The sequence below is a fragment of the Gymnoscopelus microlampas genome (genome assembly GCF_963454915.1).
Source record: "Gymnoscopelus microlampas genome assembly, chromosome: 17".
NCBI classification, from domain to species: Eukaryota; Metazoa; Chordata; class Actinopteri; order Myctophiformes; family Myctophidae; genus Gymnoscopelus; species Gymnoscopelus microlampas.
In genome coordinates, this window is record NC_139954.1 from 10,578,887 (window position 1) to 10,597,832 (window position 18,946).

Consider the following 18,946-nt stretch of genomic DNA (forward strand, 5'->3'; position numbering starts at 1 on the left):
CATTTTGTTTTTGAGGGAGTCCTCAGAGCACAACACACAACAAGAAAACAATCCAACAACACAGGACATACACATAAAGGCCCTTCCACCACTACACATCAGTTAGTATCCTTAGAAGTTCTTTAAATTGAAATGAAATAAAATCGAAGTAAAAATAATAATAATTCAACATTTGATTTAATAAATATGCCAATATGGTATCATCTTAAAAATAAAATACAATAAATGAATATAATCAGAAACAGGAACAGATGTAAGGTGAACCAGCAAAGAAGTCTTGAAAACATTTAAAGAAGTAATAGGCTCTATGCACAGCAGCCATAATGGGAATCAATAGGGCCCCTTCCTTACTTACGTCAAAGGTGTTACCAATGATACTAATTAAGACTCTGTTCCATCTAGTGTGGCATAGTGGTTGTCTTATTTTCAAGGACCCCCATAACTCTGAGAGTGTACAAATGGAACCAAATGGACACTTACGGGTCCATTTGTACACTCTCAGAGTTACACACCCACCATAAGGGGCCATTTGGGAATCAAAATGGAGTGTTTCTAGTGAGCCAACATGCACGATATCAGCACCCTGACCAGAATGGAACAGAGCCTTCATTAGTATCATGATTCATTGGTAACACCTGTGAAGGAAGTAAGAAGAGGCCCAATTTCTTTCCAATATGGCTGCTGTGCATAGAGCCTATTGATCTAATTGACATGGGCAAGTGGTTCCATTCTAAAGGTGCTTTGAATTTAAAAGCGCGTCTCCATATTTCTTTAGACATTCTGGGCACAATTAAAAAAAGGTTGTTGAGTACGTTTAAGAGAGTGTGTTGATGTAATTGGAACCAAAAGCTGTTTTAAGTATGTGGGATAATTAAAGCAAATACCGGTACATTTGAAAACCAAAAAAACATAGAAACAGGATAAATGAAGATCTGAGGATTTCACAGTGTATGGATCCATGCAGAGTTATCTTGTCTTGTTCTTCACATTAGTCATCTTCCCTTCATGTACAACAGGCAGCATTTTAAGGTCGGAGTCATTCTGTGAAATGTTAAGGCTAATGCATGTAAACAAAATGCAGTCGCCACCTGAGTCACAACACTGTTACCCAGCATGCCTTCTCCCTCCTCCTTTCATCTCTGGGAAGACATGAAGGCTTGTAACTCAAAAACAAGCCTCTTGTCCCCCCCCCCCCCCCTCCTTAAAAGTACTTAAAAGTAGAAATTACTCATGAAGAATGTCCCATTTCACAAGTTTTCAAATGTATAAAAATCTTAGCAGAAAAAATTGCAGATATACGGCTGAAAAAATAGCAGATATACAAGCTCACAATGTATCGCATAGCGGCGCATTGTGAGCTTGTAGATCGGCTATTTTCGAATGGACGAAATGTATATAGGACTGAAGTGGTTATGTTTTGTAATAATAACCAATCTACAAAGTAACTAGTAACTAAAGTTTTCAAATAATTGTAGTGGAGTGAAAGATGTAGTGAAGTAGAAGTAAAAGTATTGGAAATTGGAAATACTCAAGTACAAATACCTCAAAATTGTACTTAAGTACAGTACTTAAGTAAATGTACTTAGTTACTTTCCACCACTGCCCTCATGTTTGTTTGACTATGCTTATGAGGACCTTGACGTTTCAGAATGCCGGTTTTATGAATGCCACTTTGACCAAAGCATTTGGCATTTTTAGCCATATAACCCTGAAGCCAAAATAGCCTTAACAAGCTCACTACAGTATGTGCCACGCTACAAATCGATGCGTTGGGAGCTTGTAGATTTCTGGCACGCTTCTTAAGTATAAATCAGGCATAACCTCAACCCCATCCCTTAAACCTAACCTCTAAATGTTTAATCCTAACACTAATCCAACAACCTCAATGTTTAAAAAAAAATAAAAAATCACCATAAAACAACTATTTCTCTTTCTGAGGACCGGTAAAATTGTCCTCACAGTGTCTATTTCTCAAATTATTCTATACTAGTGGGTCACAAGTATGATAATACAAGTACACACACACACACACGCACACGCACACACGCACACGCACACGCACACGCACATACACATACGCACACGCGCGCACGCATACGCTCATACACACACAAGCGCGCACACACACATATGCTTATGTGTGGATCCCTGCTCTGAAAGCCATCCGTCAGCCTGTAGCTCTACACTAGCAGGAATGTGAGGTGCTTTTTGATCTAGTGAAGCGTTGAGTGACACTGGCTGCAACATGAAAATGGAGAGAGAATTCAATTAAGCGTGGCTGGCTTGTTGTCGCTTGCATTAATTATGCTGCAGGGTGGGAGGGAGCAGAGCTGAGTGCTGGGATGATGATGATGATGATGATGATGATGAATGTCAACAGAGCCAGGATCTGCCCGGTGACATGACAGGGTGGAGGGGACATGAGAGATGAGAGGAGAGCAATTGTAAACTATATATATATATAGACTGAAACAAGCAGCATTTCTTTCTCTCTCTGTCTGTCTGTCTGTCTGTCTGTCTCTATGGATCTTTGTCTGTCTCTCTCTCCTTCCCTGTCTCTATGGATCTCTGTCTGTCTGTCTGTCTGTCTGTCTGTCTGTCTGTCTGTCTGTCTGTCTGTCTGTCTGTCTGTCTGTCTGTCTGTCTGCCTGTCTCTCTCTCTCTGTCGCTATGGAGCTTTGTCTGTCTGCCTGTCTATGGATATTTCTCTCTCTGTCTCTCTCTCTCTCGCTCTCTCGCTCTCTCTCTCTCTCTCTCTCTCTCTCTCTCTCTCTCTCTCTCTCTCTCTCTCTCTCTCTCTCTCTCTCTTCAACGGGCTTTATTGGCATGACATGTAGCATGTGTGGAAAATCCCACACGCTTCACACACATGTTCAGGTTAAGCAGTAACATGACTGACAGCAGTGACAGTAAATAGGTGAGCTACAGTGCTGCTGTGTCACCAAGCTAATGGAGCAGGTTAACACTGACTGGTTGATTAGCAGGTTAGAGTCACTTCCCTCTAACTGACTCCCAGGGATTGATAGATGGGTTTAGTCCAAGTATGAGCTCACCTACAGCAGTAGTTTAGCAGTTCTCATACCTTTCCGTGCCAAGGACCCCCAAATTGATATATATGTGGCCGTGGACCCCCATCTGAAAATCGTCCGTCCGTCTGTCCGTCTGTCCGTCTGTCCGTCGGTCCTTCGGTTCATCCTCAAAACATAATAGCTGGTTTGCAGTGGAATTTCCTGTGAAGATGAACTTTACTTGTGACCTCTTGTGTGTGTGTGTGTGTGTGTGTGTGTGTGTGTGTGTGTGTGTGTGTGTGTGTGTGTGTGTGTGTGTGTGTGGGAATACGGGTAGGTCACGATACGATAACTGTGGCGCTATTTGGCCCTCGATGATGATAATATGACGATACATGATATCTGCGATACTCGATATATATATATAGTAAGACATTTCCTCAACGATACGATATCTATAACTGAACAAGAAAAAAAAACATAAAGGGCAAAAATCTGGAATGATGTATTTATTCCAAAATTGTATTAGATTTTTGTGCATAACGAACTGGCCTAGTACAATGTACAAAAATGTGCAAACATACTGTAGTGCCTCCTCCTAACAGTAAAACAATGACTGCAACCTGTCCACAAGAAAGGATGCAAAATAATCCCTCTCTAAAATATCTGTTTTATGTAAACCTGGCTGTCAGTGCTTAGCAAGTATCACCAATTTGTTTTACGTAAAGTTGGGCCCATTTCAGTTCTTATTGCTTTGATAGGAATAAAATAAAACTCTGGCAACCGGGAGGAATCCATAGATCATTTGACGGCAGTGTATCGATGTATTATTTATCACTAACAGGAGCACACCGATATATTGCAATATCCACTCCTCGTGTGTGTGTGTGTGTGTGTGTGTGTGTGTGTGTGTGTGTGTGTGTGTGTGTGTGTGTGTGTGTGTGTGTGTGTGTGTGTGTGTGTGTGTGTGTGTGTGTGTGTGTGTGTGTGTGTGTGTGTGTGTGTGTGTGTGTGTGTGTGTGTGTGTGTGTGTGTGTGTGTGTGTGTTACTCTGTCCCAGGGCGTAACTCTGAGCGAACGGTCTCAAACTTGCCGTGTGTGTCTCATATGAATCCGAGGTGTCATCGGAGTCATGGCAATTGCAGAGGTGGCAATTTGGACGGAGGCAGTTTTAATAGAATATACACACAGCACACACACACACACACACACACACACACACACACACACACACACACACACACACACACACACACACACACACGGCTGCTTAAATTAAAACAGCTTTACTTCAACCACTGCCAGTGCCAACCAATCATGTACCATCAATTGCCTGCACTTGTATTAAGATGAAACATGTCAGGATCTTTGTGTGTTTATGGAAACATGCATTGTCGAGTACAATTTGATCATCATGTATATACCGTATATATATTAACAGTACTTATTTGAACCCAAACAAGACCCTATAATTGAGCATGTTCAAATTATTATTCAATACATATCACTTGGAAGCACTTTTCTGTCATCAAAACCTTTTCAAAATCTTTTTATTTTATTTTATGCTGCACTGGTTCTTCAACGTGGGGTCCGGGGACCACCAAGGGGTCCAAATGAACCCTTATGGTTCTGTAACTCTGAAAGTGTACAAATGGAATCAAATGGCCTCGCAAGGGTCCGTTTGGTTCCATTTGTACACTCTCAGAGTTGAAGTAGGCTAACACTGAGAATTTAACAGTGTAGATTGGGTTGTCCCAAAGAAAAGTTAAAATAAAATAAAAAAAAGAGTTGCAGAGATGCAGACCCATAAGGGTCAATTTGGCCTCGGGCCAGATGTTGAGAAACCGTGGTATACTGCATACACAATTCTAGGACTAAAGTAGGAATGAAGTTTACATTGATACAACATTATGTGGAAGCTGATGATGATGTTTAGTGGCCGCTGTATCCCAAAGATTAGGATTGATACCATTGCTAATGCGTGTAAGAGGTCCTCTATTCTGAATCATAGCGTATTCATATTAATTTACATGTATTATCATTTAGATATAATTCTTAAGGACAACATAAATGGTGCATTTATATAGCGCTTTCATCCAAAGCGCTTTTACATTGATTGTGCCATTCACCCATTCACCCATTCACCCATTCACACAGACAGACAGACAGACAGACAGACAGACAGACAGACTGACAGTGTCCACACATATTTAGGGTAAAGACTTTAAAGTTTACTTTAAAAAAAATTAAGTAGGGTCAAAAATTCAAAAACATACAGCATATTAGAACATGGAACACTGGGCATGTTTTTTTCTCTGGTGTTGTTTGAAGTCGGTATACTGCACATAAATAAACATATTGCCTACTAAATCAATGATTTATTTACGCGCAAATTGCCACAAATCATGTCACAAAAATAATACACCCTGTATATTGAACCCTGCAGCTCTCTCTCTCTCTCTCTCTCTCCATTTTATGTTATAAAGCTACCACTGCTATGAAAATTGTGTCAACTATGCAATTCCCTCAGACAAATTGATCTGGGGTATATTGAGTTGGCCAGCTTTTCCAGTGAGCCTGTTAGGTTGCCAACCGGCGCAAACAGACCTATTTTGGGGGTGAGAAAGGCATGCCAATTAATGCATATTAGGTTGGCGAGTGGTGCCACTAAACTTATATTGGGGTGACCGGGGTGCCATTAAAAACTTCCAGCCAGGCATTAAAACTTCTGGCGCGACAAATGACTGATAACTGTGCAGTAATACAGTGGTTCTCAACCTGTGGGCCGGGGCCCACTGGTGGAACTTGAGGATATTGCAAGTGGGACCCCCCGGCCCCAACTAATTGGCAAAAAGAAGAGGAAAGTTACATAGTGCAGCTTTAAGATTGTGACGATAATTTAAAAAAAAGGCATGGTATTGTTTTGATTGTTATACCGATAAATAGGAACTTAATATTAGTTCCATTGATCCAAGCCGGAACACAAATAAACATGCTGCATGGGTCCTGATGCAGAAAAGGTTGAGAACCAGTGCAGTAATATTTCATTTACTCTGGCAGCTTTTGAGCAAGGCACTCAACCCCATGCTTAGTGTTCAGTGTGCTGTACAAGGTTGATCAATAAGTGCCCATTGGCGCACAGACAAATACAGTACATTGTTAAGACACAGTAGCGGATCAAGTGCAATTAAAAGCCAAAGAAAATAGGTGGGTTCTAAGTAGGATTCTGAAGACCCCAATGGACTGGGCAGATCAGATGGGGAGAGGGAGGTTGTTCCAGAGCGTGGGGGCGGCAGCAGCAAAAGCGCGGCCACCCCTGGTCCTTTTACTGGTCATTGGGACGACCAGTAGCGACTGATCGGCAGACCTCAGGGCCCTGGCTGGGGTGTATGGTTCCAGAAGCTCAGCGAGGTATAGCGGAGCTAGCCCGTTTTGAGATTTAAAAAGCGAATAAAAGGATCTTAAAATGTATTCTAGAATTGACAGGGAGCCAGTGAAGTGAGGCCAGGACATGATAGTTAGGAGCCTGGAGCCTTACCCTTGGAGTAGGGTCTGTAACTCTGAGAGTGTACAAATTGATTTGTATACCCCCGGTGCTAACACTGAGGATTGTTCAGTGCAGACTGGGGAAACAAAAAATCTAATCATGTGGATTTCACGGTCCAGATAGAGGGCAAGAGGTTTCAGCCCACTCTGAGCCTCATTTACAGTACTACCATAAAAAAAGCATAAAAGTTAAATATTTAAAACAAGTTTTAACTTTGGAGACACTTAGGTTAGCCTATTGGCAGTGCATGCGCACACTTCTTTTTTTTTTTGTACACTTATCGGCCAAGCAGTTTGCAAGATTAGCTCTGCAGACAGACAGACAGACAGACAGACAGACAGACAGACATGACATGGACTGCTACAGAGCTGTGGAGTAGAAATGGGGATCATGGCCTATTATGCATGTCAAACTGGGGACCCTTGAAATTAAAAAGGAGTATTACTGCACTAGGCAGCTGCCATGTGTTATGGTGTGTAACTGTATGTTGCATGCATGCATGCACAAAAAAAACCTTCACTGGAAAAAAAAAAAACACACACACAGAGCCAAGCCCAAATTCCAAGGCCTCATCCATCACACACACATCACTGCTGTCACAGGCCAAACAGCCAGCTATCATGTGAATGTTTTTCTTGCTTGTGTAATGTGAAATTGATCATCATTTTTACGTGATCATGTGCTGAGTGAGTTTCAGTGCCTGCAGGCCACTGAACTTCTTGTTCATTGTGCAATTGTGCAAACTGTTTGATGAGAATCATGCTAGTGACAGTATAAGACCCGAGGGCCGTATTTTCCTAATTATTCCCATCAACATAGATAGATAGATAGATAGATAGTTAGATGGATGGATGGATGGATAGATAGAAAGTAGGCAAAAATAGGCGATCTACAAGCCCACAACACCACAGAATAGGGACGCTATATGGGTTCATGTTGACATCTGCACCTGACATCTGCTTTTTACAAGTACGAATTTTGGGTCCAGGTGGGGAAAAAAGACATCCTTTAACACGCCTCGTCAAAGGTTATCTGCTTGAACTGGCCATGCGGGGGTCAAAGGTTATCTACAAGACATAGTGCTTACAGGAACCTGCAGTAATCATGTCCAGACTTAAAGGGATGGAGTTTTTTGTTTTTATCATTGTCCATTTATGACCGGCTGTGGACAGAATTTGGTGTGCAATAAATGTCTTTTAATAGAAGAAGTTGATTTAAGCTACGTTATCTTGAAATGGCAATGCTAATGTGCAGTTTAACTGTCATTCTGTTAGTAGGATGGATAATGAAAATACAAGATTATATGAATAAACAGGGAAGTCTAACGTGACACTGGTTAGATTATTACAAGAAAACAAGTAAACAAAATATGCAAATACACATTCTAACGACAAACTACAGTACATTTCTAACTCTGAGAGTGTACAAATGTAACCAAATGGACCCCCACGGGTCCATTTGGTTACATTTCTATTAGAGTTAATGATTTGACAGCAGGCCATACTGTATATGTATAGGAATGGCAGAGCGAATAAAACTGTTTTATTAACACTAAACAATAAACGGAACCACACAGGCAATTACTTTTAGGACCACCTTGAAAGGAGGCCGTACAGTACAGTATCTGATACGTTAGATAAAGTTCTTAACAGCCCCAACCGTCCCCTTTTAAAACCCACCATTGATTTGTAGCGGAGCCCAGATGTATGTGCGTGTGCGTGTGCGTGTGCGTGTGCGTGTGTGTGTGTGTGCGCGTGTGCGCGTGTGTGCACATACAGTACGGCCCCCAGGGACCAAAAACCCATTCAAACACAATTAACTCATACCCATCCCAGACATAAACATTATGTTTCTCCTTTTCGCCACCAGCTCAACTCCCCGTGGCGTGTTTTTCCAGAGCTCAATAGGTATGATGGCTAAAAGGCCTGTGGCTGGCAGAGAGTCTTTCTCTTCATTCCGTGGCCCCCCGCCCGCTCCTCCCTCCCTCCCTCCTCCCCTCCCATCCCCTACGTCGATGTGCCATTGCGTTTCTCCCTAAGTATTTACCGTTCACCTCCGGGGGCTTTCTCTTTGCTGAGAAGCAGACTAATCAATACCTGCCCACGCCCCCCCCCCCCCCCCCCCCACCTCCCACCCTCCTCTCCCTCGTGTAGATTTCAAGACAAGTTTAGGCTAAGGTGATAACGGTGATGGAAACAAAGTCACTTGAAAGTAATTCCAACTTTGCCGGAGGGCCGCTAACTGTCTGACAAACCGCTCAGTGGGAAGAGTAACTGGAACCCCTCCCCCCACCCCCCAAAAAAGGGGTGGGGGAAAGGTGGATATATGAAATATATATACGGTTTCTAAGCTAGGGTAAAAGACAAAACATTAAAAAGAAAAAAGAAAAAAGTTAAAATAACAATCGCTGTAATTATGTGGAAGCCTCCTCGCGGGTTTGGAAATCAAAACACAATTAATGTAGTGTTGAAAGCTCATGAGCGATGCATGTGATGTGTTGGCATCGCCGGCATCATTCCACAGCCCGATTTAGAACTTGGACAGTGTTGCATTGTGTTGTTACGCGTACACAGTAAAAGCCCCCTGAGTGTTCCTTTACTCGACTTAGGGACATTTCTACTCCCTTGGGAGTAAACAGGTCCGTCTGGAGTAAAATGAAGTATATTACCGTGTGGGAATGAGGCCGGTCCCATGTTACCGTATGCCGAGTGTGCCTTTGGCACTGTGGGGGTTACTTCTGCTATACTGCTGTAGTACTACATGGAGAACCGTTTTGAGATGCCAATTTGAAAAAATATTAATACTTTTTTCACCTCCTAGAGCATATCCGTGGTCACAATGGAGATGTAATTAACAATAGAAGCCAAAACATAAAAAGATTATGATAACACAATCAATGCTTGTGTATTTGTACATCAAAAATTCCAATCCCAATCACTTCTCATCAAACAAAATGCATGATTACATCAGCACGTCTCTATGAATAATCATGAATCATGATTTAGTTCTCCTGTGATTCATAGATCAGTGTCCCTCCACACACAGCTGATTGTCATTATGGAGAACAGACAAGGCTGCTGCTACTCTGTGCTGAATCTAATTCAAGATGACGGCTAGATTACGATTACAAAAAGCTCCCGTTTGAAACTTAAATGCCTGGTGAAATGGCTTCATTAAATTTAAAGATCTGGTGAAATGGCTTTTTGGTGCTCATTTTATTTTGAAGGATCAGTCTGAAACGGAAGCCTATGTTTGTTTGTCAACCAATCAGTCTCCCGTCCCCTCGGGCTATGGGAATACCTGCAGCCAGAGAAGGCTAATGTCTGTAGCATGTCGTTCGCACAGTCCGACTGAGAGAGAGGGGGGTGGGGGGTGGGGGGTGGGGGGGGGGGGTGGACAGTGGGAAGCAACTACGTTGCTTATTTCTTGCTTATTGTTTTCTGATACATATTTTAGTGTACTGCTTAAGTTTAAAACGAGTAATACAAAAATGTCTGGTCGTCTTGAATGAGATTCAAAATGGAGTAGCCCTGTATAATTAAAATCAGGTGTGTTTGCAGGCACATGTAGCTATGGGAATCACACAGGTGAATGAATTCAATTATCTGCCTGTCATCACTCAGTACGTTTTCATTTGATAGGAAGCCATTAAAATTTGTCTTATAGGGATTTTTGTTAAAATAATACAGAAGATTTTACTTAAATGATTGTATTTTTAGCGGCGCTAGCCGCTCTATACCTGACTTTGTTCGTGTGCGTCAACGTTCTGATTGGTCAGGTGCGTCAACAAAGTGATTGGTCAAGCTTCACGTGACACATGGCTATAAACACATTATAAACACATATCGATGACAAAATGTATCAAAGGCGCCGCTACCTTCACACAGCGTGTGATTTTTATTCTTTCTTATAGTGCACAAATGCAGACACAAGAAAGTGTTATTTTAAATGTTAAAGTGGACAGTAGACTCTGATTGGCTGAGACAACAGTCTCTGTCTCAGCAGGAATGTGGACAAAAACATTGCAGCTGGACCTAAAAAATTAAGCAGGACAGACCTGACGTGACATTACCTGAGTGATCAATCAATCAATCAATCGATGATCAATCAATCAATCAATCAATCAAATAAAATGTATAGGATATAGTGCCAAATAACAAGTTGTCTCAAGACACTTTACATTTCACACTTCACTTTTATGTAGAACTGGAATACGACGGCCATTTTGGTGAAAACAGGTCAAAAAAAAGTTTGGGTTTCACGTTGTCTACCACGCTACCAGAGAGCATCCTTACAGGAGGCAAACTGATGTGCTTGGGCAACCTGACTGAGCAAGACCACAAACAACTTTGAGTCTACTGTGCACTCTTGGTTAAATTAACACTGAGGATTTTACTGTGTAGCTGTGACGGGGCAAGATACTGTATACTACTGTTAATATTCAGCAAATTGTAATATGGGCCTGGGTTTCTTCAATTGAATAACTCTTGCACCACCATACCAATGTGTACTGAAGTCAGTTCTAATAATAACTAGTTATCGGCAGAGAACCTCGCTAACCGGCGAGGCCGCTCCATCACAACTATAAAGTGCAAGTACTGTAAAGCTAATAACCCTTTAAAACAGTGGTTCTCAACCTGTGGTACGCGTACCACCGGTGGTACTTGAGCCCCCCCCTGGTGGTACGCGGAAGAATCTTCCCAAAAATGAAAAAAGTGGGGGGGAAATGAAAAAAAAAAAAAATTATATATATGAAAACATAATAAAACTATCGAAATACTACTTTGAATGGAAATAACATTACCATAATATCACTCAAATTTAATTAAAAAAAGGTTTTGTTGAACACTTTGTCAGCGCGCATTTCCTGGCTGTTACTTTGAATGCGCCGGTACTGGTAGCCACGATCAAAACAAACACGGTGAAGGGCAGGGGTGAAAGTGGGCCGGCACGGTCCGGAACGGCGTTCCGGTAAAAGATTCGGTGGCGGAACGCCGTTCCGTTAAGAAAAAGTCAAACGGGACGACGGGACACTCTCACAGATCCGTGATTTCCCCCCACTGTTTGTCTGACTTTTTTTTTCTCCCCCCGTTCCGCATAAACAGCTGCTTTCGCGTGAAGTTAAGTAGTTTCAACTAGGCTACCTGGGTACTTCTACTTCCAGTAGTATGATTTCAAAATAAAACGTGTGTTGAATTGTAACATTACAAGGATAGAGGTTTTAAAAAACCTCTTATTCTGAAATGCACATCGTTTTGAAAGGAAACCAGATTTATTTTCTGGAGGCCACTTGACAGCTTTCTGCTCACGGAACATCGCTCCACTTGACTAACGTGCATCGTCAAAATGTCAATAACACGGACGTGGGTCATGGGACATTATGGAATATAAAGACTTTGTGGCAAAAGTTCATATTTACAACCATGATCTCTGAAACCAAGACAATGTGGGGCTATGGAACAAAAGTGTGTTTTCTTTCATCTTTTCAGAAGGTGAGTAATTCATCTTATCTAATGCTGACAGTGGTGGAAAGTAACTAAGTACATGTACTCAAATACTATACTTGAGTATAATTTTAAGGTAATTTTACTTGACTGGAGTATTTCCAATTTGCAATATTTTTTATTTCTATTCCAATACATCTCAGAGGCAAATATTATACTTTTACTCCACCTCAATTATTTGAAAACTTTAGTTACTACTAGTAACTTTGTGGATTTTAATTATTATGACAAAACATACATAAACCGCTTCAGCCCCATTTAAACTTTGGCTTTTTGAAAATGTACTTGGTATTGTACAGTATGGTCAAGATGGACATGAGTTAATAGCGTCACAATCATTTTTAACCACTTAGCTTTGGCTATTCAAAAATAGCAGGCACCGCGCTATGAGCTTGTAGATCTGCTATTTTTGGAAAAACCTTGAAAAAGTGTTGCATATCTTTGAATATATATATTTTTTTAAAGCGAAAATGAACTGATATCTTTGCTTCTGGGGGTCCCTGGCACAAAACATTTTCAAATGGGGGTCCACGGCCGAATGTTTATCAATTTAGGGGTCCTTGGCATGATAAAGGTTGAAAACCACTGCCCTAAATCCATCCTAAACCCGCCCAAAAAGCATCAATAACCGCTAATAACCGCCCAAAAAATCGCGCGCGCAAAATATCGCACGCGCGCTTCGCGCGCGCACGATGCCAAACGTGCACGCGCGCTGCGCGCGCGTGCACGTTTGGCGGTAATGGTACTTGGAATGACAGATAAAATCTGAGGTGGTACTTGTTGTAAAAAGGTTGAGAACCACTGCTTTAAAAGCCCCCAAAAATATAGCCGACTATGACACTTTTTTTAAGAGGTAAGGTCCTCACTAGTTGTTAAAAGCAACACAGGTTCATGTGATCAGGGAGAGCAAAACGATAAAACTAAGAGAACAAACATAAGTACCCACATTTAATTAATAAAAAAAACTTGTACCGAGGCCTCTAAAACAATGCAGAAAAACAAAGAAACAATAAAAAATCCTAATCCTATAAGGTGACAACTACCTACTGTAAAATAATTCAAGGGAGTTAGAGGGCTTTGACGAGGGCCAGCAGGTTCGGGGAATCTCTCTGGTCGTCACCGCATAGCGCTCCCTGTGAAGGACAAAGCAATATCACCTGCACCACAACCACATGCAGGCTCTACTAGCACATCAGGTGGGACCCAGTTTCTGCATTTGTTTGGCTACCTACCAGCATGGCAGAGTTCTGCTCCAGTGGTCCTCACAGCCTCTTCTGCTTGGTCCCGTTGTCTTCCCCCTCTGGCATCGCGTTACCGGTGCCATACACGCTGCCACCTCTCTCTGCCCGATTGAGCGTTTGACCCTCTCTCTCCAAAGAACTGAAAACGATTGCTGCTTCTCTGTTGGCATCCCATTTTCAAAGTGTGCCGCTTCCGTATTCTCCTGCCCAGGAGCCATTGGGTCCCGCTGAATCGTCTCATGGGCCGGTTTGGCCCATAGACTGTATAAAAGAGATGGACAAAGTGACCCCCAGACTCTACAGACCGTAAATGAAGCCTATTTTTCTACGATTTCAAATCCGCCGTCTTTATTAATATATACAAAACGCAACCGGAAATCAATCACTAAATGAATTCTAATGTTGGATAGCTTGTCAATCAAGAGCGGGGGCGGGGAATGAATGCTATTGGTTGTGTAGTCAATCAAATCATCCCGCCCCTCCTAGAGCATAACCTACATTATCGTCAGTTTTAAAATAACTGGGACCATAATTTACCAAAACGCATATCATGATGATTGAAAGAAGACTTTAAACTAGCGACTGGAAGCATAGTATTTATGACAATGTTTATTAAGGTAATAAAATCAAGTCTAAAGTTCGTCAAAAACCCACCCAGTTGAATGGAGAAAAATAATTTCTGACACCAGCAGGGGTAAAACAGTGAAACTACAGGCCATTATGAACTGTCGCTTCCTATATAGGCTCAATTTCAAAGCAGGAAGCTGGGCCCTTGGTTTGGCCTCTGTGTGGCCAGCTATGCTGCTGATTTCCGGCTAATCGAATCCTTAAACAATAATGAGAGGGGAAAATGTGCATGTCCAGTGACAGAAAAACATTACACACAATACAAATGACATTAAACACCGAACAAATAAGGAAAACCCACGCCGTGGAACAGAACTTAAAATAAACAAAATCAAAGTAAAAAAGAAGGAATAAGCAACATCATGTGCAGCAAAATCCCCAATCAAAACAAAAAGAAAGTATAAACCCCAACTGCCAACTGATAGAGTTGGAGGTACGGGAAATAATCTGTAGCACAGGTACAAATTCAGCCTATTTTTTTCTTTGCATTTACAATGCCAACTGTCAACCTTCCACACCATCTATTACAATAAAAAACTCAAACTAATGAAAACTAAACTAAATTAAGCCTTTAAAAAAATAAAACTCCTTTAAAAAATACATTGAAAAACAAAGTCAAAACGAGATAACAATAAAAAAACAAATGAAAAATGCAAAACTATTATAACCTCGGTTACAAGGCAAAGATAGTGTGTTCTTGTTGACTCCCAGGCAGAGTGGATATCCCACTTTAGTCCACTTTAGTCTTCTAGATGGACTTATGGTGAGCCTTCATCCTCCTCCTCTGCCTGTGTCTGGGACTACTGTACATCACTCACAGTGTAATGATGAAGTACAATTAAGTCTACTTATATTCATGTGATATGCAAAATACATGAAAGTAATCTAAAAAAGAACAGTAGGTGGCAATGGAAGAGTAGACCTCAACCACTGCAGATGTACTGTTGAATTGTATTAAGCAAGCAGACTACCATACAGGTTAAAATAAAATTTGATTCATTCAAATAAAATAAATTCCGGATTGCATCTTTAATAATAAAAAAAAGACTATTGAATGGGGTTGCCTTAGTCTCGCGTATAGCTAGACTTTCAGAGATCTCTGTGACATTCTATTTTGTGAGCTAGAGGTGCGGCGGTAATAACTCGAAAAAACAAAACCTGCATTGCAGAACCAATGCCGGTTGATGGTCCTTCTTAATTCGGGCGGAGGCGTTCATTCGGTGTGTGCTTGTAAACATTGCCATAGTAGCAACATGTGTATTCAGCATTACAAGGATGGCTCATTCATCACCCCCCCCAAAAAAATTAAAACTAAATAAAATAAACCTCTAAATCAGCCTGTTGCTCAGACAGAGGCTCCTATTTGCAGTGTTTTTGTCCAGAGTGAGTTCATGCAAATGTGATGAGAACTTCCTCTCTTCCATCCGTGACCCTGATGTTCTGCTCTGGAGAAACCTGAACCAAAGCTTCGTTTTCTTTAATCGAGTTGGAGCGAAGCTTCCTTTTCAGCTTCCTGGGGTTCATGGAGTGTCTTTGTCCTTCCTCTTCTTCTTCCTTCCTCTTCTCTCCCTCCTCAACTCCTCCTGATCCTCGTTCGACCACTTGTTCTCTTCTTGAACATCCTCCATCTCCTGTTCCATTTTCAGGACCGTGTTACTTGTCACTTGGTTCCACATTCTCAAGTGGCAAAGCAATATGGGGGTCCATTTGGACCCTGGTGGTCCCTAGGCCCGAGGTTGAGAGCCAGTGGTCTTTGGTCTGTGACTGTGTGTCTGTGGGCTAATATCAGAGGTCGACTATTTGTGTTTTGCCTTGGGCAATAGGGCAACCCTTAGCTTCAACTCCTGTAATGCCGCATACCACCACTTGAGCGATCATTGTTGGACCGATCGCTGGACCAATCACTAGACTGATCACTGGACCGAAACTGTCTCCCTCCTGAGGGACGAGAAAACCACAAGTAGCAACCCAACAGTGCTGCTGCCACTGCAACTGCGTACCAAATACTGCTGAACAGATAACCAACAGCAAGCACAACGCCAACGGCCAACAATGTTTTAATCATTTTCGCAACTAACTTTGAGTACTTGGTACCTCTCTTGCGCATCGAACTATACGAAAAACGAAGTAATGTAGCTCATGCAGGACTTACACATTTATGTATCTGTCCCCAAACCCTCCCACGTTGGTGCGTCACAGCCGCACGCTGATTGGATTATTTTGATGATGTCACTGCTGGGTGCTGCGGAAGCGGAGATCAAACATATTCATTCTGTATGCCGTGGCACTGAAGGGCTCAACTGTCTAGAATAACTGTCTAGAAGAACTGCATTTCTCTGCATGTATGTATGCCTGTGTGTGTGTATTTATGTGTGTGTCTGGCCCTCTGCGACACACATACCACGTTTGAAGTCAATCAGTCGTACAGTTCGAGATCCATTGCCACACCTCTGGACAACCGCCAATCCAACCGTCTTCCCTCCCTCCCGCTGGTCCTCGCCGATACGCATGGTGATTTTTTAAATCAACCGGTCAGATGGTTCTAAGGTTATGAAGGGGACGGACAGACACACGTGCACACAGGCAGAGATTTAACCTCCATATATGGCATATCGGTCTGCAGTCTAACAGCCCAAATCATACCCCCAGCAAAACTATACCCGGGGTTGTAGTGGGTTAGCCTGTTTTGTACACCGGGGTATTTTCTGGGCTTGTCCAGATTATATCCTATGGTTTATTACAGGTTAGCCCATAATATACCCCTATATTATATTCTTTCTTTCTTTCTTTCTTTCTTTCTTTCTTTCTTTCTTTTTATTTAAGTAATGCATTATTAAGTAATCTCTAGTCTCTAGTCCAGATTATACACCTCTTGTGTGTTTTATACATCTATTTAAATATGCAGCTTTTCACAATTTACATATTTTGGGTTAGACCAGATATCCCTCCTGTTTTTCATGAGGTAATTTGGGTGAAGAATACTGGATTTATACCTCTCTACTACTGTAACTTGGGTGAATATTTAATATACTGGACCTTGTGTTTTTCATAATATATCTGTATTTCAATGTCCAGAGGAATATTTTTCCTGTCCAGGTTATACCTCCTTGCGATCCAAAAATAACAACCCAAAATCATCATATTTAAGTTTATTAAACTAGACCATACCCGGTCGGCGCAGCGCATCCGTGGGGGGATATGCGCACATGATCTGGCAACCCGGGAGGCAGTTCGTCCCATAGCTGGGCAGCCCCGTAACCATGGCGACAGTGTTTGACACAAAAACGCTAATAAGAAGCTGAGATTTGATGAAATTGAAAAACGGGCTTCACAGTTAAGTTCAGATGGTAATGGTCAATGGCTGTGTGCAAAATCAGAGCAATTGCTCCAGCCAGTGAGGAGAACCGGGTAGCTTCACCTACCACTACAGAGAGACAAACAGACAGAGGTTACTAGAATTATAGTAGGATGAAAAACACAAGGGGCTATAATCTGGACTAGAGTTACAGATGTGCCATTTCAAAACTTCAAATGTCCTGCCATCGCCAAGACAGTACATTTTCAGGGGATTCCCAGGGCAATAAGAGGGACAAAGAAGGGCATTTAAAATGCTGAATTATTTTGATGATCACTGCTTTTATGATGCTAATTAACTGGTCAAGGACCTCTTCAAATCACCTTTCGCCTCATAATGAGTCTGACACCTTCTTCAACACACATTCTTTTTTTCTCATGTATATGGATGTCTGTTGAAGGGAAAAACGGGGGTGTGTAGTGACAACTTCTTTTCAGGGGCAAAACAGTGAATTTTTAAGGGCAGAACAGGGAGGAAAAACATGCATTTTCAGGGCACTTTCAGGGAAAGAACAGTAACGTGTGAAGTTTTGAAGTGGCACATCTGTATTACTTCACTCTAAATCCAAATTAATGTATTAATAATGAAAAGCACAAGGGGATATCATCTGGAGAGGTATTGCTTGATACTAAATCCAGTATGTTATAAGAGTTACCTTATTCATGACAAAAACAAGGGGGGTATAATCTGAAATAGTTATAATATTAATAATAATATTATTCACCCGAGTTACCAATTTATCAAAAACATGACAAGGGGGTAAAATATGGACTAGAGTGCTATTTATACTAAATCCAGTTTGTTCACCAGTGATATACGTTTTAACACACACATGGACTAGACCAGTATTAATACATGTTATTCACCTGAGTATGACAAACACAAGGGGGTATAATCTGGATTATACAGGTATGAATCCAGTATTATACACCCAAAATACCATATTCATAAAAACTGCAAGGAGTTATCTGGTTAACGGAAAACACAAGGGGGTAATAGTCTGGACTAGAGGGGTATGTTCTGGGCTAGCCTGTTTTATACCCTGGGGTATAAACTGGATTAGCCCAGAATATACCCATGGGGTATAAAAGAAGCTAGCCCACTATAACCCGAGGTATAGTTTGGCCAGCGATATATTTTGGGCTGTTATACCTGTACCCCATATGCCTATATATCGTTGCTGTTGGGCAGAAACCTCTTATCTCCATATTGTTTATTTTCCTTTTTCCTAAATTCATGCCCTACTTGATCATACTACAGCATACATACAACTGGCGGCCCGGGTTCCACATGCGGCCCCCACCTTCACTTAATGCGGCCTGCGGGTTAATATCGGAATATTTATATATTATTGATTTCAGCTGTTACAATTCCAAACATGCAAACATGACCCGCTTTAATTACTTCAGTCTATATTAATAGCTTAATGATTAGTATTACAATTCTATTGTCTTTTTTATGTCCAAGTTATTTGTATTTAAGTTCATAAAGTTAACATAAGTATAACTAAATGCATTCTAAATTAAATAAAAATGTTACTTTTCATGATTCCAATTCAAAAATAGCAAAAGAAAATCAGGATTCCAATTCAAAACTAGCAACAAATTGCAAATCTACAAGCTTGAGCTTGTAGATCGGCTACTTTTGCTACTTTTTTGTGACAT